Here is a 24,504-nt window from a genome sequence, read left to right on the forward strand (position 1 = left end):
CTCAACTACCACTAAATATGTTAGTAATATTTTACTTTTATGCAGGCATTTTTACTGTTTGGGGAAGGAGTCTAAAGCTGAAATAAAAGAGAATACTGTGTCTTAAAAATATCAATTTTAAATAAAATCCCATAAACTATAGGAAAGTATAATTTCTTAAACATGAGCAGTATTAAAAAAAAAGGTTTAATGCCAAAATTACAAACAACCTCAGGCTACTTAACGTTCCAAGTGATAGATTTACGAAAACTTACATTTTGAAATGGATAGATTTGTTAAATGTAGCAGTTACAAATAAAATAACAAACCTGGATTTTCTGTTGCATTCGGCTCACAGGGAATCTAAATCCTATGCTTCCTTAAACCTAAATGTTCGCAATTGTATTAATCCAAACTGATTTTCATTATTTAATTCGTTGAAGTCTGCCTCCCAAAGGTTAGATATTACGTTTAACTCAAATGATAAAACCTCTTCTAAACTGAAGGTCTTTAAAGAGGACTGATTTCACCCTAGTTATGTTGATTATATGAAAACAAATGCTAATATATTTAGAGTGCGCTTAAAGCACAGGTAATAGCTGCCCTATTCCCTGCTTATAAAAGTAAATGATTAGTTTATTTTTTTTTTGAAATTTATTGTCAAGTTGGTTTCCATACAACACCCAGTGCTCATCCCAACAGGTGCCCTCCTCAATACCCATCACCCACCCTCCCCACCCTCCCACCCCCCCTCAACCCTCAGTTTGTTCTCAGTTTTTAAGAGTCTCTTATGCTTTGGCTCTCTCCCGCTCTAACCTCTTTTTTTTTTTTTTTTTTAATGATCAGTTTAAGTAAGAGCTTGGCTTCTTCCATGAAGGGCTTCCAGGATGGCTTTGACAATATGGGCCAGCATTAAGTCACAAGAAGGCTCATGTCAACTCCAACGTATAGTGCACATGTTCCCAGTAAGCAGGGCAGGAAGGGTGTCGCCGAATCCGCCTTTCGTGAGCTGGAGCAAATCACATTGGGGGCCTCCCGATGAAATCTAAATCAAATGTCAAAAGCATCCTCAGAAGGGCAACCAGCGCCCTTTAGGGACTTTGGGGAAAACGTTCTAGTGAATAAATGGCGAGGAGTGGAAGAGAGAGGATCACCACTGTCTTAGCTGGGAGAGGATGATGGGACATCATGAAGTGACTCAAAACACCGGTGTTTCTACCGCATCAACATATCGTCCAGGTATGGCCTTCCTCTTCTACTTCAACGGGATTATGAATTCTCAGGATTATGAGCCCTACGGAGGGCTGAACATTGCCGCAGACCACAAATGGGCGTCACTTCTGCTTGGTGAGAGTGGCGCGGACTGCTGACAGCAAGAGATGCACACAGATGAAGGGGTGTTCTTTCAACTCAGCAAAGGGACGGGCAGCGTTCTCTGGGAGACTGAGGTGTGGCAGGCTCGACCATGGTGCCATCTAGTGCTGGAAAACATTATTGCAGTTTCCCGACGGTACTGGGTTTGATCGTGAGCATCTGGGCGCAAACCCACGGCTTTCAACACCTCTCCCATGCTCCCCAGTCTCGGGTCTGAGAGAGAAGAATGACCCAGCTTCCTGGGCATCGAGAGGACCACGGGGCATCTAATTCTACACCCTCCACCACCATGATCACAATAACATGGGGGGAATAGACATTTAGGTTTTTAATCCGTTGTATTTTTAAGACTTTTAAATCCGCTGTTGATTGCACGACATCCTCAGAAACATTCCAACGGCCTAAACCCGCACTGGCCAGGCCCCAGCTTGTGCTTTCAGCGATGGCCATTGGCTCCCCGGGAGGGGGGTCTCTCTCCTCTCAACCCTAAGAGAAACAAACAAGAAGCAGCCAAGTGAGACTTTTCTCTTTTCTATATTTGACACACAGTCATCTGTATTCGTTTCCTCGGGCTACCGTCACTAAGTACCACAAAGTAAATGAATTAGAACAATAGGCATTTGCCCTGTCACAGTTCTGAAGACCAGAAATCCCAAACCAAGGTGTCAGCAGGTCATGTACCCTCTGAGACTCAGGGAAGAACCCTTCTTTGCCTCTTCCTAACTTCTGGTTGGGCCACCTTGGCTTGCAGCTACATCGTTCGATCTCCGCCTCCATTGTCACATGGTGCTCTGTGTGTGTGTGTCTGTCTTTGCATCAATCTTCCCTCTTTTTAGAAGATATCAGTCATATTGGGGTGGGCCCACCCTACGTCCATTTGCTTATATCTGCAAAGACCCTTTTTCTGTAAGGTCACCTTCACAGGTACAGGGTTAGGACTTCAACATATAATTTTAGGGATCGCAATTCAACCTATAAAACCATCCCGGTATTTTGGCTGAGGGATAGCCAGCGCAAAATCGGACTGACTTTTTAACAATGCTCTGTAGCATTCATATTGATTTTCGAAGTATTTTTGCTCCAGTTAACTAGTTGTCTCCTCTCTAGAGTTCTCTGAGATACAGAAGTCAATATAGTTATCCCGCACTTGCCGGACAAGGAGCCTAGAAGACATTTAGCAATCTTGCAGACTCCACCAAGTTAGGAACAAATTGGCTCTCTTCGCCACGCTCCCCTCCAAAAAACAAACAAACCGAACAAAAGAACTTCAGAACAGCTCTATGACTCAACTAACAGTGAATAATGTTTCTAGATAATTACTTCAAAAGTCACATTATGAATTTGGATTTATCAAAGTGATGCCTTGGGCAGTATTGCTAAAAGAGGGGACAGATGTGTAGCACTTGTGTGAACTTTACCTTAAGAATTGACTTCAGTTTCAGACTGTCCTTCCTTGGTGCTAAAATTCTACCGTAACATTTATATAGTTATGATATTTCAGATAGGCCCCAGGTAAAGAAGGATTGTCTTGCATAACATTTACAGAGAACTGATTATTTTTAAAAATATATTCAGGGGCGCCTGGGTGGCTCAGTCGGTTAAGCGTCCGACTTCGGCTCAGGTCATGATCTCGCGGTCCGTGGGTTCGAGCCCTGCGTCGGGCTCTGTGCTGACAGCTCAGAGGCTGGAGCCTGTTTCAGATTCTGTGTCTCCCTCTTTCTCTGACCCTCCCCTGTTCATGCTCTCTCTCTCTCTCTCTCTGTCTCAAAAATAAATAAATGTTAAAAAAATTTTTTTTTAAAAATTAAAAATATATTCGACTTAGTGTAAGAAATCAAATGCTTTGCCGAAAACCGAAAATAAATGTATAGTGCTGTCATCAAAATGAAATAAAATTTTTGATCTACCATTTTAGTTAGCACTAAGTTGTTGCAAAACATCAACATAGTTCGCTAAAAACACATTAAACTAATTAATTCAAAATTGGAAGCACCTCATGTAGATGACCCAATTATCCGTGGAGACAAGACAGTGATAATTTCCTTTTAATTTAACCATCGCTAAGGGAAGTTATATTTAACTCTGACTCTAAATTCACAAAACAAAATCAGAAAAAAAGCTCAAATTGCTCAATAATTAATTATAACTGATGTAGTTAAAACAAATAATTAGTTTCCATTTGATTTATGAACAGTCAAAGTAATTTGCTTGGAAGTCAATGACAGAGAATATAAAAAAAAAAAAGCAAGAGATAGGTATGCCGCTTCATTTTTAGAAAAATACACAAGCAATCATTCAGTCTCTGAAAGAAATCCATTCGTGCCTTCCCCAGTTGGCTGGACTGTGATACAAGCACAGTCTACAATTAACACTGACTCGTCCAAAGTCTAGGTAGCAGGTGGTACTGTTTGTTACAGGGAGTAAGGGTGGAACAGCCTCTGAGTTAAATGCTCACCTCAACGATTTTCTACCGGGAGTAAATCATTCTACCCTTCTAATCTTTGCCTTTTTCAACTACAAACCGGGAGTGGCAATAATAATAGCACCTAATTATGACAGAGAACATACTATGTCTTTTCCAGAGAATTTCATCTTCTGTGGCCACACAGGTAGACGTCCCAGCTCCCCTTGAGTCAACTTGATGCTGTTAACGAATTCTGGCCAATGGCATGGGAGCAGAAAAGATATATGCCGTCATTTCTAGTCCTGGCACCAGAAATGTTCCAGGAGACCTTCCACATTTGTTCACGGGCTGGCCATCTTACATGCAGATGACCCAGGACCAGAAGTGGAAGCTTGGGGTAGGGATGGTGGAGATACTAGTTTGAAGAAGCCCAGAATCACTAGAATCTGCAATCACCATTTGAAGAATAAGCATTGTAAAAAAGGCAAGAAATAAAACTACTTTTGGTAAGTCACTGAGATTTTGAATTGCTCGGTAAGGCACATATTCAAGTCATGTACTCAAATAATACATCACCTCATAAGGTTGTTGTGCGATTGAGAGATTGAATGATGAGACTGTGATCATTGTGCCTCCAATCAAGTGAATTTTCAGTAATGCATGGGTATTATTACTATTTAAAGGCCAAAGAAATGTATATATCCTGTTGGACATTATGGCCTTCGTAATAGTTAAAATGTCTTGAGAAAAATATACAAATTCTAGAATACATAAAATTATGTTATTTAATGTAAGATAATATCACTCTTTATCTCCTGACACTGCACCCGGTAGAGCGTTGGTATTCATTAGGGGTTGAATTAATGATAGTTTCAATGAATAAATTCACGTATGAATTCAGTATAGTCAAGGAAATGTCTCCTGTTTAGTTGTACTGGACAGGGGCCATGTACCCTACAGAGATCTTTGGAGACTCAAGAGTGACAAAGATGCTTGACACTAAGAGGGAGAAGGAACCCAAAGGTAGCTTCAATTAAATGGCCCGTGTGCTATTTCTTACATTACATGGTGAATGCTTGACTGTTTGCGTGATTATTACCTATCCGATTTGCATATGCTTTCTTATATTCTGTCTCCATGTCACTATGGTGAGTGATTTAATAAAAGAAAAATAATATTCAATATAGATGATTCTAATTATAGAGAAGTCTTGGAAGGGGTTTGTCATCAGTGTTTATTAAATGAGCCATTGTGGCAACTATCAAGATAAATGACCTGGATATAGAAGTGCTTCTGACGTTCAAAACCCACAGTCAGCTCTTGGCGGTAACTGAGAGATTGACAACTGAGAACAAGTGAGAATAGAAAACACTTGCGGAAGAAAGGAAATTTCAGGCAAGGAATGTGATAGTGAATACCCTGGCAAGAATTCCCAGAACGCCAGTCCCAGACCTGCCACTCGCCATGGGTTTAGGGGCAGATAATCTCTCAGAGGCTCCATTCTCTGGTGCATAAAATCATGGGATTAGATTCACTGGCTAATTTTGTAATGATTCGCAGTCATTATTTGTTCAATATCATCATTATCAACATCAGTCTTCACTGCACCGTGTGTGTGGGAGAAACAGTCAGTTATAAGAGTTCCTGCTGATAGCATGCTAGATAAATTCACCTTTTAACTGTGTAATTTTTTCTTAATACATAAATAGTTGCTTACCACAGAAGCCAAGTGATGTCGAATAGTAAATTGAAAGACAAATGGAGACTAGAATATTTTATTCGTACCTAATTGGCCATACACAGTTTGTACATCTTCCAAACAAACAAATGCAGGATACGGCATGTATTCTAATGAGCCACAATAACAATAGAAGCAGTGTGTGGGGGGGAAATGGATCCAGCAAGAGAAAGATGATTTGAAGATGTATTTATGGCACACCTATGACTCCAGTTCCTAGGCAACAGGGTCTCGTTCGAACAGAAGGGAAGGTAGATAATTATAGCCTACAGTGTATTTGGTCTGCTGTGCTTGAGGAAGGGTATCCGCAAGAAATAAGAGGATACCTGGATCCTAAAGGGTCATTTCATGTGTCTAATTTTAAGTGGAATATCTTGACCGAATCACAGCACCTTTCATTTAAAGTACAGTCTCCCCTGACGGTTTCTGCACCCAAGCTAGACCTGCACCCCCGGCCCTCCCTCGCATATCCCCCTCTGCTCTGCATCAGTGGGCTCCGCTCTGCGGTGCCCTCTGTTAGCCAAAGTCAGCAACTATTTTTAGGAGACGCTGATGAAAAGAAAAGGATTCATGAACATGCGTAAGGAAAATACAATCTCCTGGCAGTTTATTGAAAGGAGCCCTTTTCTTTTCGATCCAGAAGATCCCTTGCTATTCAAAGAGAATCGGCTCCAGATTTTGTCTGGCTTTGTTTTGCTTTCTCTAGGTGTCGGACACAAGAGTTCAGGAGAAACACCCAGGCGAAAACGGAGCACACAGCTCAGGCAACGTGGAGACAAATCAAATCCTGTCTCAGGTCTGTGAGAAAAATACCAACCAGTATGGGCAAAATTATGAGCCATTCCCCAACATGTTCAATTTCAAATCCAAACTAATTACGTATCAACTTGTTTGAAAAATAAACTTTAAGAATCACTCTCTTAATGCACTTAATGCACACTCACAAATACTTGTGGAGCGTCCAGTTTCTGTCAGACTGTTTGGGGCCCCGAGGAACTGACGGTGGGGGCAGACCAGAGGCATCACGAGTCCACATTCACAGAGCTTCTCCGTGGAAGAAAGTGGAGAAAGATACTCAACCAACAAACTCATAAGTGAGCAGCTAAATACAATTGTGATCACATCCAAGGAAGGAAAAAAGATGCAGTTTCTCTAAAAGCCAGTAACAACAGAGCGTGCTTTGGTCTGTGTGGTTAGGCAAGTCCCCTGGGAAGGGGATTTATGCCAAAGTCTGAAAGATGAAACACCCTCCTCCAGGAGTCAGAGAGGGGAACGGCATTTCATGCAGAAGGAAGAGCATGTACCAAGGCTCTGACGTCAAAAAAAGCCTTGTCATTTCCAGTAGAAGAGAAAGGACCATCAGGGCTATAGAGTATGGGTTGAGGGGCAAGGTGAGGTGGGGAGAATGTGAGGTACATGCTGAGACTGCAACGGTGATGGCTGGACATTCAACTCTTGCTAAGCAGTTCATATTTCCAAGTGCAGTGAAAGACCAGCTTACGGTTTACACGGGCCAATGATATGGTCTATTTCACTGTGAAAAGAATGGACCGGGGAGTTCAGAATAAAAGCAGAGATACAAGTTGGAAGACTCCATGGCAATAATCCAGGGGGGAACATATTGTGTCGTTCAAGGTCTGGTGAGAAAAGCGGAATCCACTCAAAGTATCTTAACATGAGGGAATTTAATGCAAGGAATTGGTTATCCCTATAATGGAATCGATGAGGGGTGAAACAGGAGATGACAGTGAGATACTCCATGGATGAACAATATCAAGAAGCCACTAGCATCCCAAAGCCGGAGGGTCAGCGGGAGGAGGTGATATCAGCAGAATCCAAGGCTGCATCACTGGGTGGAAGCAGGAACCACAGAGGAACAGTTCAGAAGGAGCTGAAGCCAGGATGGGGATGAGGCGATTTTGAAGGGTGGAGCCCAAGGCAAGAGGCATCGTCTGACACTGTCACTCACCCCAAAATGCTTCCCACTGACAAAGTCCAGCTGGAATCCAGCTTACCCTGGAGCCTGGGAAATTCAGACCGCAGGAACCAGCCACGTTCAATGGAGAAGAGAACAATGGAAGGACGAACAGACCAGGAACCGCCTGTAGGCTTGGAGGGTAGAATCCAGTACAACTGGAAGATTAAGTGAAGAGAGAAGCAGAAACGTGGAGTTAAGCAGGACCTGTGTGTCTCCGGCGTAAACACCTAGGTAGATGGTGATAACGTTGACTTACAAATGACAGAGAAAGAGAAGCGAGTTATAATGGCCAGGGGCCCAGTTTGTGATATGTCAGATTTGACAAGCCAGTGAAGCATTGGTATGGAGAAGTCAAAGAGGATTGAAAAGAGAAAGTTAGCTAGAAAGAAAATAGTCAGTGATAGACGCAAGTTCAGAACAGCATTGATATGTTTGTAAGGGGGGTGGAATGGGATTTGGGAGGTATAAAGAAGGTTCATCTCCATTGAATTATTTTACTTTTTACAAGTTGTAGGGGCACCGGGGTGGGGGGGGGGGCGGGGCTCAATCCGTTAAACCTCTGACTCTTGATTTTGGCTCAGGTCACGATCTCATGGTTCGTGGAATCCAGCCCTACACTGGGATCCGTGCTGATAATGTGAAGCCTGCTTGGGATTCTCCCTCTCCCTTTGCCCCTACTCACAAACTCTCTCTCCGTCTCTGTCTCTGTCTCTCTAAAAATAAATAAACATTAAAAGTAAAAATAAAAAGTTATAAGACACGACGATAGCTATACTTGTGGAGAGCATAGCTTAAGGTATAGAGCTGTCAGAGCGTGATGTCATATACCTAAAACTAATGTAACATTGTATGCCAATGATACTTGAATAAAAAAGTAAGTAATTATAAAGAAGTTAGGAAGCAAATTTTTCAAAATGCTAAGACTTTACAAAATCAGGTGGGAAGTACCTGAATGGCCATTATGTTATTCCCTATCTTTTTCTTGTCGCTTAACACACGTACTACTAGTAACAAAGAAAGACCGGATGGGACAAAGGCATAGAGACGGCAGGTGCAGACTGGCTTTGGACAGTGTTTGGCTGTAAAGGAGTGAAGAGAATTTGCATCAGGAAGATAGGCATTAAGGGAAGGTTTGTTTGCTTTCAGTTTAGTTTTGGTTTTTTAATATCAACGCTACCACAGGGTATTTCTCTGCTGAAGGAAATTATTTTGCAGAGAGAGAGATTTAAGGATGCCTGGTCCAGACATGATAAAGCAAGGGGTGTGATCCTTGAGGATGTGAGAGGGGCTTTTACCCAGAGCACACGTGAAGGTGTGGCCTTTATAGAAGGAGAGAAGCTGAGTTAATTAACCGGAGTAAGTCTCCAGGAATAATTGTTTAAATTTATAAAGATATCTTCGCAAGTCACATCAAAAATATAGCATTCAAAATTCGTTGTTTTAATACAAAATGGAAACACGAGAACTATTTTCCTTTACTACAACTAGATCTTATTTTAAGTGATTTTCACTAGAACATGAAATTGGGGGAGTGTGTACAGGTTTATGTACTGATTTCTTTCTTTCAGAAAACCGACCGTAAGCAGATAACTTCATTATATCGTTGGTTTAGTTACCCTGAAGGCACAGACAGGAGTCCTTAGCATTTCATTACTGTGAAATGTCAGCGTACACAGGATGATAGGAAATGAGACCCCAAAAAAGATCCCAAGTAATTTTCTGCTTTGTTTCTTTCCCTCAGAAGAAGCGTAAACACTATGTCTCTCTCAAAGTTAAAGCTCAGTCCTACCAATGGAAGATAGTCGGCAGGAGGAGAAAGACCATCTTGTCATGATTCTCTGCAAAATCCATCAGATGACCTTTCTGTCAGGAGGCAGTTCAATCATTGTCATCCCATTGTTTATTAAGTAGGAGCATATTCTCCCTAAGTAATCATAGTTTTATAGTCTTGCATATGAACCAATACTCCAGCTGCCTCTCCCAGAAAGGTTGCCTAAAATCCCCTCATTTCACACCTCATTTGCACCTTTGCAAGAAACAACCATGTTGAAATTGAGCAGAAAAGGTAATTAAAATCGAGTCCTTTTATATTGAAACCAATTTTGCTGTAGGTTAAATACGTTGAGGGGAGGTCTGTGGTTGGAGCTTAAAGACCTTAGTAAAATGGCGTCATTTCTGTTTCCTACAGATCCAGTAATGGAGACAGATCATCCCCCTCTCTCCCAGCATTGAAAGGGACATTTCAAAGCAACGGATGATAAAGGCCAACTAGCAGACAGAGAGTAGGCCAGAAATTACACAACATCTCTATAAGATTCATGGGTGGTAAGCAAAATAACGGTCCCCAAGGAGTTTCACATTATATTGCCCGGACCAATGAGCGTGTTGCCTTGCATAGAAAAAGGCGCTTACTTTGCAGATGTGATTAAGGATGTCGAGAAGCAAAAATTCACCTGGATTGTCTGGGTGAGCCCGATACAATCACAAGGGTCAAGCGGGATACCAGTGAGACAGGAGGGTCAAGTTCAGAGAAGTTGTAATGCAGAGGTCAGAATGATATGCAGGGCCATAAGTCAAGGAATAGGGTCAACTCTTGGGCCTAGAGGAGACAAGGAAAGAGATTCCCTGTTACAGCCTCCACCAGGAACACAACCCCATGATCCATTTCAGACTTCTGACCTCCAGAACTGTAACATGATACGTGTGTGTTTTTCCAGCCACCACATTTATGTCATTGTTGTGGCAGCAGGGGGAAACTACTAGAACATATATAAAGTTCTGAACACAATGCCGGCCACACAGCCTTATTTGAAAATAATGAATTATTATTACCATCGAATATTTTTCTTATTCTACCTTGCTTTATAGATTTTGCTGGCTTGCCATTGTTCAATTCTAGGTATTTGTAGAAATAAACTTTCTATTCTAATTGGTATCATTTTCCAGTATGGAATCTTAAAAAAAAAAAAAAAAAAAAACCTCTCCCCTGTTTTAGAGATTATTAGAAACAGAAAACAACAGCACTGTTTTGACAATTGTCCTTGTGTTAGAAATGACAGTTTCACTAACCAACTAAAAAATGCTAAATTCTTGTATTCATTCACATAGAAAGTTGGACTGCTAATTTTGTGATGTATTTGGAAGCACAGGGGGTATGGTACTTCTCAGGGGTTGAACAGGTGACATGTATATGAATTCCTCCTTCTTTTCCTTTGATCTCTAAAAATATCTGGATGCTGTAATGAATTTTTGTTTAAGTGGAAACTATCCCAGGCTTTCTCTTATCATTTTGTTCTGAATAATGCTAACTTAAACTTGCATTGTAATACTGCCTTTGTAATTGCTGCAGCCTGTTCACAGCACAATACCGGAGTCTCCCTAACATTTTCCCCTTGAAGTAAATCCACGCAGAAAAACTGAAACTAGTCCCTTAAAAGAGAATTTTGCTTTGCAAATGGCCAGGCCGCCTCTCAGATACGGTTTTTGTAACCCACCCTGTCCATTTCCCCTCAATTTAAGCCACAGGGACTCCTGTTATCATGTAATGTTGATTCTCCACCCATGTCAGAATGTTCTGACTGTCCTCCATGCAACTCTGTGATTACAAAAACATGGATCTTAGAAAATTCCTAAGAAGCTTCTCAATCAATTATCAAGTTTGTAGAGCAACACCTAGAACAATGAAGCCAAATTTAACTCAGGTGGTGAAGAGACGAAAACTTTGTGGAGCTAAACGTTGCATATTATAAACTTTTAGATAATTTCCCAGGAAGAGACTGCAATCTATCTGAAAGATACATTCTCAGCCACATTTATGGATCAGGCTGCTTTTTGCTCTCTACTTCTACGTGTATACTGCTTATACTGAGAAAAGAAAACCTGCTTTCTGTGAATATAAAACAAGGTATGCAATAAAATATTCATAATGCCAAACTTGCAGGCTTCAATACATGCACTTTCTAGAATACCAACTATAATGAAGACTCCAATTAGAACTGAGTTTGGTTCTTTTTTATCCATTCATATTTTACTTTACCTGTGTGTGTGCATGCTATATATAGGTGCCCTTTCTTCATGTAACCTTCAGCTGTCTTGGATGAATTTTAAAACTCCCTTTGCAAATTCTTATAGCCTTTAGTGTTAAATAAGTCCTCACTGACATTTACAAGTCATACCATTTACAAGAGTGCACTGTGGTCTTCATGTTTATTCCCCATTCATTGCAATAAACTGTGACGTTTAATGCTCTATTGATTATTGCTGCAGTCACAAGTGACACTTTTAACGAGTAATTTTCTTTTCTAGGCTTCATCCCGGATGCACATTACACAGATATATTCTATGTTTAAAAAAGTGTTTACTTGCATGCAATAATAAGGTTAAGCAAGCCACTTTCTTCCATTTATGAAAAAGTATAACAACAGCGCAAATAATATTATTAATATGGAGATGTAAAATAGATTGTTTTTCCAAAGACACCAATTTTATGGTGGTTAAGACATTCCCTCCCTAGTGTTGAAATCATTAAAAGTTTATCATTTTTTTCCTTGGTGAATCTAGAAATTGAAAGCTGACATACATTCCCTATTTATATGCCAGTTATATGAGCTGTGGGGGTGGATGTTTTGTGTTGGGTTTTAAATAACACCTTGCAGCAGGGAATGAAGGGGGAAAGAAACCACAATATTTGAATGCTAACTTAAAAGTTTGGAAATTGGACATGTGTCCTTTAATTATAAGGTTTTTATAGTTATTTTTTGCTAGAAGATTATGTCCTTATTTTCGTGATGGGGGTGGGGGGAGAAGAGTCCCTTATAAAATAAAGGACTTTTGGCTTTTTGGTTCATGTTTAATTACATTCAAAATGCCCCCAAAACAACTAAAGCATGTGTCTACATGCACAGCTAATGTGCCCATGGTTATCCAGTCACTGAGGAAAAAAAATTGAGTCATATAAGTTTTTTGAAATGTTTATCCATTTTTAGTTCATTTTTTCTTTTTGACTGGATCATCACAAAAACTCACGAATGGCCCTAAACTGTAAAGAAGCTTAGATGTGGCTTTCTTGACATCAGGAAGCTCCATTCGTTCCCCCAAGTCATTACTATCCTGCACGTTAGACTTTAAATATCATCATTCTTTAATTTTCTTTTTTTTTTTCATTTTTCAAATAATTGTTCCCAGGAGAAAATGCAAGCACTACTGTGAAGGCTGGAAGATTAGGCCTTATCAGATATTTACTCTCCAGCTAATGATTCGTTATTTCCTTTTCTAACTTGACAGCTTGCTAAGAGCCGATTCCTGTAGACCGGCGCCTCTGGAGAGCGGTAAGCATGCGGAGCAAGGACACCATCCATGGATGCCAATATCAGAGGACTGTAACATGAGGGCTCTGCATAGCCATGGGAACTGGATATCCATATCCATAAGTCAGCAGCATATGGATGGGTGTTTGGGGTACAAAGAAAAAGATGGGGAAGATGGTCAACAGAGTGTTGGGGGCAGAAGTCAGCGTGGATGCACCCCATTGGCAGACATCACGTGCTTCCCATTCAGCCCTAGTACCATGTCAAAAACACGAGACGTCAAAAACAGGAGAGCTTAGTGCCACAGGCTAAGAAAGGAGTAAAGAGGGAAGAGTCATTATGTCACAGACACAAGGCAAAGACAACGTTGGAAGAAAAGATTTAATGATATGGTTAATCTGAATCGCTCTTGTTCTGCCTTTTCCACCCACTCCCTCTAAATCATCCAAACAAATCCACCCCAAGTTTATGCCGCTCATCGCTAACATCCTGGCGTCCTTGATTTGCAGGCTGCAAGTAACATACGGGAATATAGAAGTGTCCTTAAGATGCTTTTGGAGTGAATTATGATCCAAAATATGGTAGGTTCTGACTTTAGAGTTCACTCAATTTCCCTATTTAAATGCATAGCTCCTGTGTTGTTTATAAAATGAACACTATGAAAAACAGTTGCTTATAATCACTGTTTTTTTAAGGCAAAAATGACAATCAGTATATGTTCTTTGTCATCCTATGGCTCTCTGAGATGATATGAATATATTAATTTAATAGGTATGCATGTGAATCTGACTCCAGATGGGGACTGAACAAATACAGTTTCAGAAACCGAACCCCATCATGAAAAATTAGGTCTTCTCTATACCAGATGAATGTCTGTAATAACTATGTATTTTACCATGTCTTCGATCCGTTGTAAGCAGGGTGGTGCCTATAGATAATGATACTGTGCATTTGTCCAACCAAACATATACTGAATCCATAATAGGCACTAGTGATTGTGCTGGGTCCTGTATTCAACAGCAAGCCAGGCACAAAATCCCTGACCTCAAAGAGATTATAGTCCATGGAGACAAACACAGTCAAGGGCAGACTATCAACTAGGCATGGAGCCCCACTGGAAGAAAGCCAGCGAACCATAGGCTTAAGAGATGAACAGACATTAGCTAAGCAAGTCAACTGTAGCTAGTCACAAAGACATTTGGAAAACCCAAAATGTCTTTGACAAGAAGAGGTGAGAAGAAAGATTTTATCCAGGGAGAATTTTGCCTAATGGTCCATAAAACCGTTCATTTAATTTCTGCCCAGAAATCTCATATCATAAAAGACAGACATATAAAACGTTCCATCCTTTCCATTATGACTTGACATTGTTTAGAATGATGTGCTTTCTCTAGAAACATTAATTCATTCAAAAAATATTTATTGAGGCCACACTTTTAGTCACTAGCATGCAATGCTGATGAAGACAGAGATGACACCCAACTCTAGGGGACATTTGACAGGTCTTTCAACTACCCAGCAGTTGAACATCTTTCTTTCTTTGAAGAAGTTTCCAGTTTTTTTTTTTGAGTCTTGGTAGGGCACACAGACTTTCTCTGCCTAGAAGTACTGAGAATGTTCAGTATTTTCCTGCCTCCCTTGAAGCCAGCTATGGGCATCTCAGTTAGGCTCTGCCCGTTGGAATGAATAACATAAAAAGAAAGGACAGAGAGGTCGCTTTTCTCTCTGGCAATGACAGCGGTAGCAGAGGCTACAGAATTGGACTCCATGCGGACGTAAAGGTTGCTCAGTGGGCTGCACTTGCCACAGTAACATCCAGTGGCCAGTGGCAAATGGAGTAGTTTCTTTGCAGAGCAGCAAAGTTTAAGACATTGAGCCCGACTTTCCAATTCATTCAATGATTTCCAAATCATTGGTCGCGTTCGGTGAGCTACTCCACATCTTTACAAGAAATGTGTTTTGCTTTTGCTGTGCTTTTTCTGACCCAATAGGCTTCTGTTGCTTCCAACAGAGAACCACAAATAACAGACCAACTTCAGAGCCAACCAGCCATCAGGAGAAGCAACAGTTAGAACAAAGAACATAACAAGACCTACGGGACTCGGCAGCTTTCCACATGTGGTTTCTCAATAGCATTTCACTATAAAACTAAAAAAAAATCATTCATTTTGGCTTTGAGCTCTCTCTCTCTGTTAAATGTTTGTATCAGTCTTCTCAGGCTGCAATAACAAAATGCCATATGCTGGGTGGCTTAAACAGCAGACATTTATTTCTCACAGTTCTGGAGGCTGGGAAGTCCAAGATCAAGGTGCTGGCACATTGGATTCCTGGTGAGAGCCCGCTTTGTGGCTTGTGGACAGACTGCTTTCTCTTTGTGTTATCACATGGCAAGGAGATCTGTCTCTCTTTCTGTTTTTATAAAGGCCCTAAGCCCATCAAGAGAGTCCCACACTCACAATAACCTCATCTAATCCCAATCACCTCCCAAAGTCCCCATTCCCAAACAGCATCCCATTAGAGATGGAGCTTCAACATAAGAATTGTTGGGGGGGGCCATATGGAAATTTTATATTTTTTTAATCTTGAATAACGAATATGACATGCCTTCGTCAAGCTGTCTAATTCACTGTGGGCCCTTTCTCCATCAGGGAATCTTCAGGTTGTGCCCTTGATGAAGAAGCAAACAACAACTCTAACTCTTCCTCTGGAGCCTTCTAATTTTACTCAAATAATCCCTCTCCCCATATTGGCTACATATTCAACATCCTCGATGCTGCCTTTTTCAGCAAAATCAACACCCATGACATTTCCTGAAACTGTGTTTTGTGTCCACACAGCACTTTCTTTATGATAGTGTGCTTGTAGTGCTCACAGGGCTATCATGAGAATATTCTTTCAGCTCTATGCTACAAGGAGTCTAGTGGACCAAGGGCTTCAGCTGTTGTGAGCCCATCCCATGTTCGCACTCACACTTCCCACCGGCTGCTCCTAGCCCATGACTGAGCATAACAGCTATGCTGACGCAGGTCCATTGCTAATAGTGAGGAGACTCTTCTGATGGTGAGTTTGACTCAAGAACTCTGTAGAACTCTGTGTGGTCTAAGAGGCTTCCAACTTTCCTTTCTTCCTTCCCTCCCTCTTTCACTGGGGGGTCAGACCCGCTTTATGATCAGACAGCTGTCCCAGCCTCTCCCTGTTGTCTCCCCATCCTCCGCTACAGGCAATCCTTCTAGTACATTCCTTGCACCTTTAATCCGTCCTGGGTGTCTGCTTCTAAGAAGACCCCAACTAACACACCCTGTGTCATAATGCCATTGCTCAAGTTGCTGGCCATCAGCACCCATGTGTTTCATTTGGTTAGACAAGAAAACAACTAGGAATGGGTTGTTTTTCATTTCAGGTGGAATACAGGACAAGTATCTTATCTCCCTGCCCCTTTTTGCCACATATTCCCAAATGTTTGTCTGAAAATCCTATCTGTAAACTCACCACTATACCCACCCACCCCACTCTTATAAATCAAAACAGAATAAAGATATGAAATATTTTAAATCACCATATTTGATGTCATCATATCATTAAGTCATTAAGTGAAATATATTTTAGCCATGTGTCACTCTCCTTGGCAGGCTGCCCTGGCTCTATCTATATACTGTGCCCCTAGAACTGTGCCCTGAGCCCAAGCTCCCTCCCCAATGTCATTCTGATGTCAAGACACTATGTAGAAATGCACCATATTCCAAATCACAGTGTGCATACGCTTGGCTCTCATTTTATCTTCATTCCAAATCCCTTTTCCAGTAATGTTTAATCCAAGCATTTCCTCAAGAAGCTTGGAACCCATTGCTTTTCTCTCCAGACTTCCCCTAAACCCATGGCTCTGCTCCCAGAAAGATAAGGTCTTTCTATGCTCAGAGAGACCTTTCAGATATAATGAAGCGTCTATGTAGACTTTTGAATACTACCTCTCTAACTCTATCTGTTGGGAAATCTACTTGATCTTGTATGAAACATTGGCCTAATAAAACAGTGGTCACAGCTATAACCTTGGAGATGAGCTTTAATTTGCCATGCAGATCTACCTCTATCTGGTGGGCTAATCTATACCCCAAACCTGCCCAACTCTAGTAAATAATGCAAATGTTAGGCTTTTCTTTTCCTTCAAGCTGCTTTAGTAATACCTCATGGACAAATCCTAACATATAAAATAGGAAAATGGAATAAACAAGCCAACTTTCTCTCTCTAAAATTGTCCTTCCTAAAGTAAGCAGTAAACTCAGTATCCAAAAGAATAAGATATTTGAGATATAAACTCTGGTAGTTCATGGAAACAGATGAAAAGAATGTAAAGAAATACTACCCACAGTATTTTCATTCAAAAATCCTGAGAATAGACAAATTCATAGCAACAGTTTTGGAATAGGCAGTTTCAGATTTCAAGTTCCATAAAAGAATCACTAAGCATCTCTTTTGTACCAGTCTGGTCATATGTTCAAATGGTATGAGGCCCCGGGAAATATAAAACACGATGCTGCCTCCAGGCGCTAACAATCTCCTTGGGGAGAAAAGTCCAACATGAAGGAAAAATTGAAGACCACCACAAGATAATTCAACAATAGCACACATTTGGTATATAATAGGTAGCTTTCTGAAAGCAAGCGTGTTCTGAAAGTCCCCACAGAGAAAAAACTTGAGCCTGAATCTTGATGAGGCCAAATGTGATGAGCTGAGAGGAACACAGTCCTGGGAGAGAGACAGTCTGTACAATGAACAGAATGTAGCTTCTAATCACTGACAACTACACAAACTACGAGGACACTTTGACACTTCATGCTCAGAGGATCTGGGGGGTGGTGCCCAAGGGCATCAAAGTGCTTCAGGTTTGCAGTGCTCAGTACAAAACGTGCGAGTGCTGCCCGTAGAGACAGTGACAGGTTCTCCCGGGCACCTGTCTGGGGTCTGGAGTCAGCTACCTGGAGGCAGAGCTTGCGGACGCTGAAAGTAGGCTAACTAACCTCTCAGTAATCATCTCTTCTGGAACTTTTCTTTCTCAAATCATCTGTAACTTCATCTTGTCATCCTGTCTTTTCCCAACTCTACCACGGATGGAGGTTCTTTAAATCCTTGGGTTCCATGTTTGTTCATCAGCCAGACTGGCCTCCACCAGGGAGCCCGCACCTGAGAAAGCTCTCTCTGGCCCATCCCACCTCACTGTTACTTATCCCATGTTCTACCTTGATATGAGCAGTCAGTCATAGCCAGGTGAACTACAATAACTACAGGCAAACAATGCCAAGAGCTCCGAATTCTGATTTGGGGTTCTCTCATCAACTAGCCTTTATGACATAGGAAGAATATTACTAATTCTAAAAGCCAATTCAAATGCAAGTTCGAGTTGAGCATTGCCAGCAATTTATTATCCTAAAATAACCAGAAACCAGTATCCTACTAAACTGGTGTTCTACCCAAGAGTTATCTTGGTACGGCATATGCTATTTGAGTAGAGAAGAGGGTGACAGGAAAGAAATGTCACTGTAATTGATTATCTACTCAATAAATAATGGCACCCCCATTTCACAGGTAAGGAAATAGGTGTTCAGAAAGATAACAGAACTGGCAGAACCAGTTCATGCCTCTGACAACAAAATGATGTCACTGTATTGATTTCTGATTTTTGATTTGTGATTGCCTAACAATGCATCCTTTCACAAAATGCCTACGCATGTTCAAAGTTTCTCCACAAAGATTGTAAGTGTTTCCAGGCAGCAGACTGGAGTGAAAGAAAGGCTTCCCAGAATGCGAACATTTTTCATAAATGCATTAAATAGAAGCTTCAAGGCCTTATCCTCATATGTATTTATGAGTGAGGATCATATAAGCCCAAATAGATCATGGGTCATTTTCTATAAAAATGTAGGAGAAGATGCATTGCAATATGACCACCTCGTTTTCCATCTTAGATATATTCCCGAGGAGCTGAGCATAAAGTGAAAAATTTTTACATCAAAGCTTACCCGATTTTATATTAAAGCATCTTTCATATATGGGTTCAAAAAATCCCGACTAAAAGGAAAAGGCCATTTTTGTTTCTAAGCCAAATCCATCAAGTTATAGGCCAGTTTTGAAATAAGTCAAATTCTAAATACCTACATCAAACTTCTGCACTTACGGCATTATGTCAGAATACAGTCCCCTCAAGTTCAGAGTCTATTAATCACCAAATCACAAAGGACTCCCTTTTCCAATGAAATATACCCGCGCCTTTACTCCTAAAGATTCTACTCTTGACTCACTTTCAAAGTTTTTGTTTGTTTGTTTGGTGTTTTGTCCCATTCAGCTTTTCCAACCCTGTTATCTCTCATCTAGAGGACTGCAACCAGCTTCTGGCTGATCTGTTTATCGGAGGTGTGTTGTAAGTATCTCCGACGTCCTTGCTTCTTGGTTCATTCTTCTCACTGCTACAAAGTCAGCCCCTGCTTAAAAGCCCCCAGGGGTTACTACAAATTTTCAGAAGTATGTATTTCTTAGCTTGACATAGAAGACCCTTCGTGTTATGGTCCCAGCTTGGCTGTACTAAGCTTCTCTCCATTTCCACACTTGCCATCTTCTTGCTGATCTCTTTCCTTGGGTCATGTGTTCACACTCTAAGGATGCCTTTCCTGGCTTAATTGCGTATCCAAATCCAAATCTTGAGTTAAAATCCAGTGTTCGGGAGTCCTGAACGGTGAGTTACTGTTTTTTAGACATTTGTGCCCAATCCACTGTTTTTCAGCTTCGACTGTTGCAGAAAGGCCGGTGCCCACCCAACAACAACCACGAGAAAAATAAATAAATGAAAAAACAGCTTCTCATCACCGAACCATTAACAGGAGTTACCTCCAAGGAGTGGACTCAGGATGGAAGAGGAGAGGGCACTTTTACTTTGCATTGTATTTTTCCTCCTTGCAATTAAAATATTTTACAACAGCAACAAAAATAAAGTAAAATTTTAAAAAAATAAAATAAAATAAAACTAAAATAAAACCCAGCGTTCAGTTTACTCGTCCAATTCAGCACCAATATTGACTGTTCTGTCAATTAAGTACAATTAATCTTATACATCTTATCATGCCATGAGATCTCCAGTTTCTTGAAGTCAGAGATTGTGTGTGATCGAGTCCCTGTGCTCTCAGCTCTTCCCGTTAGTCTGAGATGTGGTAGGTATGAAATAAAGGACTGTTCCGTGGATAAATGAATCAATGGAGGTGATGAATTGGTATTAATCCAGATTTTCCTGTGGAAAATGACATATCTTCATAAAACAGCCAACTAACTTAGAGAGGTTGAGTCAATTTATTGGTACAACCCAATACAGCTCAGAACTTTGGGGAAAAAAGCACCCTTTTCCTGTATTTTCTTTCAGAGTTTATTAATGTATTTTTGACAGAGAGAGACCACACGCCCGTGCCAGAGGGACAGAGAGAGAGGGAGAGCAAAATCCCAAGCAGGCTCCACACTGTCAGCGCAGAGCCCCACGTGGGGCTGAAACTCACAAACAGTGAGATCATGACCTGAGCTGAAATCAAGAGTCGGTTGCTTCACAGACCGAGCCACCCAGGTGCCCCTTTCTTGTGCTTCATTTTTAATTCACCATCCCACCATCTAATTTTTGAAGGCACAGCATATATCTTTATTGAGTAAATAATGAATGAGTACCTTTCCATTTTGCAATTCACAACTTTCAGAGGTAAAGATAAAATTCTTATGAGGATAGTCAGAGCCAGTATTTACGGAGAATTTACTATGCGTCTGGCACTGTGCTAGGCATTTTCTATGGATTTATCTCATTTAAAACTCACAACAGAATGTTATGCTAAATACGAGTCTTATTCCCATTTTACAGAAGAAAAAAATAATAATAACAAGACAGAGAAATAACAGACGCAGGAACTGAATACAGACAGTGTTGGGACAAATGCCCAGTTCCCGACTATGGTGCTACCCTGTTCTTTGGGGGGCAATACACCGAATGGGAAAACTTCAGATTCCTTTTCCTAATTGCAGGGTTTGTCTCTATAAATCCCCGTAGTTTCTGGTAGCAAATGTCAACCATACAGCTTATGCAATGCGTAGCCTTCTGTAACTAAAGTCTGCCTGTCAAGTTTCTATCCCACAGTCCAGTAAGTCAAGTTTAGTTATTCCTACATCAAATCCTTCTGTTCCTTTTTTTCTCCCAGCCCTAGATCTGAAACAGGAAAAGAATTACATGAAGAAGACAAAGTATTTCTTTTCTCTACTGAGCAAATAAATTGGGACACAGCTTACTTTGTGTGTGTGGGGGGGGTTTGTGTGGAGAAAAAAAAATTATTTTCTAGAGCAATGTCGGAAGCTCATTTTAAAGTAATCTGTTCATGACAAGAAATGAATGCTTTACCACAGCTCTCTGAGTGAAATACCTTGTTGGACGAGGAGAGATTGGCAAGGCCTGCAGCTCTACGACAGCATTTTGCCCAGTGAAGCGTGTTGGCTCTTTTAATCTATAATTCAATTGCTCCCCTGGCTCAGCAAAACACTTAAGAAGGCTCTGAGACCCTTCCGTTAAGTGTATTTTACGAGTGTGGTCTCAAATGTGGTGAGCCGCCCTGAAAAACCATTGAGTGATGCCATTCAAGGACTTGCCTGAATAAAATACACCAGGAGATATAAGGGAATCTGAAATAAACAGTAAGAGCATTCATTCGTATGCAACTGTACTTTATAGGACTGTTCATTTCCGATTTGCTCAGCAAAGGAAAAGATTTCAGGTGAACATGCTTACCTTAAACAGAATAATTTATAAGTCCCTATTTCACAGGTTAGGAGCATGAGATAATGGGGAGAGTACACGCGATTTCTGCTGAAAATGGCAATTTAGAGTTGATCTAATATAACTCTAAATATCATAGGCAGTGGTTGCATGAGAAAGAACAAACTTGCTGTACTGGATCTTAGAAGGCTTTCCCTTTGCCCTTAACTTTACGGCCATGGCTAGATTAGGAATATACGCCAAACTGTGTAAGTGAATAGTGTGAAATATTATGAAGCATTAAATTACAGGTGATTAAGCTATAGAAATGAAAATGAAAGCTTTTAGAAAGAATTCCAATGACTTCCAGGGATCGTAAGTAAAAGAGACAAAAATAGAAAAGCTTTTAATCACAAAATGTCAATGTTATAGAAAATTATTTTAAAAAGTGTTTCAGTTCTCTAATTTCCAAAATATCATTTGGGTTCACCCCAACTGACTTTGAACGGGTCTTCTAAATTTGGATATCTCCCATGGGTTGAGATGATGTTGAATAGAATTTTTAAATCTCCAATTAGCTTTGAAGAAAGGAAGATTAGTTTGCATAGAAGTGTAACTAAGCTTATAAGTTGTTTTTTTTCCCCCCAAACATATTAATTTACTATGTATGCTATGGTAGCTTTTCTGTTTAAGAAGCAAGATTATAATATTTAGTATGCCAGAAATGTAATGTCTTCGGTAAGCTTTCTCATTTTTATATCAACAAATTCATGCAATATTAAAAAATTACCTTATTAGCAAAACCATTTTAGCAAGGCATGCTAAGGAGCATAACACTCTACCAAGTGGATGTTTTCTAGGATTTTTTGCAAATTGTCCCGACTATATAATGGCACAAGTCATGGTGTTCTTGAAGAAATGAGGTTTTTAATCCTAATTGTAGAGTAAAAGCTTCTGAATCTGAAAAACATCCCACTATGCTTTATCACAAAATTATTCCACTCTGACAGTGTCTCTATTGAGAAATGTTATTAATTCTTCCCCAAAAGATTATAACTTGAGAAGACATGTAATATGAACAATTGTACTACTATCTTAAATCTTTCTAAAAAACTTTCATTAATTTTTAAAATAAAATTTGTTGGGGGGGGGGGCACCTGGATGGTTCAGTCGGTTAAGCATCCAACTTTGACTCAGGTCATGATCTCTCAGTTCATGAGTTCAAGCGTCGCATTGGGCTCCGTACTGACAGCAGAGAATCTGGAGCCTGCTTCAGATTCTGTATCTCCCTCTCTCTCTGCCTATCCCCTGCTCATGATTTTTCTCTCTCTCGTAAAAATAAATATTAAAACATTTTTTAAATAAAATTTTAGGGGTGCTGGGTTGGCCTAGTTGGTTGAACATCCAACTCTTGAATTTGGGTCAGGTCATGATCCCAGGGCTGTGGGATCGAGCCCTGTGTCAGGCTCAGCACTTAGCATGGAGTCTGCTTAGGGTTCTCTCTCTCCCTCCATCCCTCTCCCCTGCTCACACTTTCACTCTCTCTTTCTGTCTAAAATTAGAAAAAATAGTAAATAAATAAATGGATGAATGAATAAATAAATAAAATGAAATTTATATTGGTAAAATATGCAACTGGTTCATTAAGTCATTTATATCAACTGCAGTTTATGAAAGTGACTCATTATTAGGAAGGTAACAAAAAGGTGGCTTTTACTGATTTGAAAATAAATAAACAAGGAATTGGTTCTTTCTAAAAAAATGTAGCAAAGATAATATGGTTAAGAGAAATCTTTTAAGGTTGGGGAGAATATCTCATCAACAGGGAACTATGCTGGAATGATGTCCTAAGCAACTACATTTTATCTTTTTTTATTTGTTTCTTTTAGAACGGGCGATTTTATGAAATCTTCATAAATATCTTCAGCTTTGGACAAACAAAAAAAACTAAACAAAAGCAGCCATATCCGAGAGCGACCTTAGAATCATCCAGAATTTTTTAGAAGCTCTCAGTGTTCCTGACCAGGCTTCTTATCTCCTCACTGCTCATGGCGGTCCTAGCTCCTGTGATTATCAGAGACAATATGGAGAAGAAAAAGTTTAATATGATTCAAAGGACCTTAGAAGGTGGGCTTGAATTCGGGATGTCCAGAGGATCCTATGGTAGCAGAATTTACGCTGTGCAAGCCTGACTTTTAACAACAACAATTTGTCATCATCTTACACATGAATCCTGGTCAAATGTCTTCATTCTCCTCTCAAATCTTTTTCCACATCCTCCTCACCCATTAGCAAAACTACTTATATGCTATCATAAACTAGAAAAACATACTTTTTTCGGATACTTTACACTCTAGAACCTGTTAATTAATTAATTTTGGATGCCGACATTTCCCACTCTAATTTTAAATGCAATTAATACTTCAAAGATTTTGTATTGGCTCCATTGTTTTTTCAGGAGCTAGGAAAATTAGATTTCTATCATTGAACAATAAAACAACGCAGATAAGAAAATTGCAGGTATAATAGTGAGTCTAAAGCAATTTGCTGGGAATAAAGTGAACTCTATGAATTTGGTAAGAAAGCCCAAGTGGTGAGCTCATACTCATCATAGTTCATTTCAAAAGTGTTCCAATTTCTAGTGTTATTTTACTTTTTTATTCAAGCAAGAGAAAGCCATCGAGAACACACCCATTCACACACATGCGCATGTGCATGCAAACACGCGCACACACACACACACACACACACACACACACACAGTATCTCTTATGAATAAAAGACAGTGAGAGGGGGAAAAAAACCCTGCTTTACTAAGATTAGTTAAGAGCACATCCCACTCTTCAGTAAATAACTTGAAGTTTGCTTCAAAAAGAGACCTGGGATCCAGCTACAGCATGAGACTCCTCTGCGTTGCAAACCACGTTGTTCTATCAAGGTGACACCTTGAGATCCAATTCT

The 24,504-nt window shown here is 40.3% G+C and overlaps 1 long non-coding RNA gene across 1 annotated transcript; it reads right to left on the bottom strand.

The window, feature by feature from the left end:
* Positions 1–798: 798 nt before the first annotated feature.
* On the bottom strand, positions 799–18,023 carry LOC122229925. Its single transcript, XR_006207187.1, has 3 exons — positions 17,795–18,023; positions 9,927–10,072; positions 799–1,839 (listed from the first exon to the last, which is right to left on the bottom strand). It is a non-coding gene; the product is annotated as an uncharacterized LOC122229925 (long non-coding RNA).
* Between the last annotated feature and the right edge of the window lie 6,481 nt (positions 18,024–24,504).

Source organism: Panthera leo, chromosome C2, assembly GCF_018350215.1.
Source record: "Panthera leo isolate Ple1 chromosome C2, P.leo_Ple1_pat1.1, whole genome shotgun sequence".
Classification (NCBI taxonomy): domain Eukaryota; kingdom Metazoa; phylum Chordata; class Mammalia; order Carnivora; family Felidae; genus Panthera; species Panthera leo.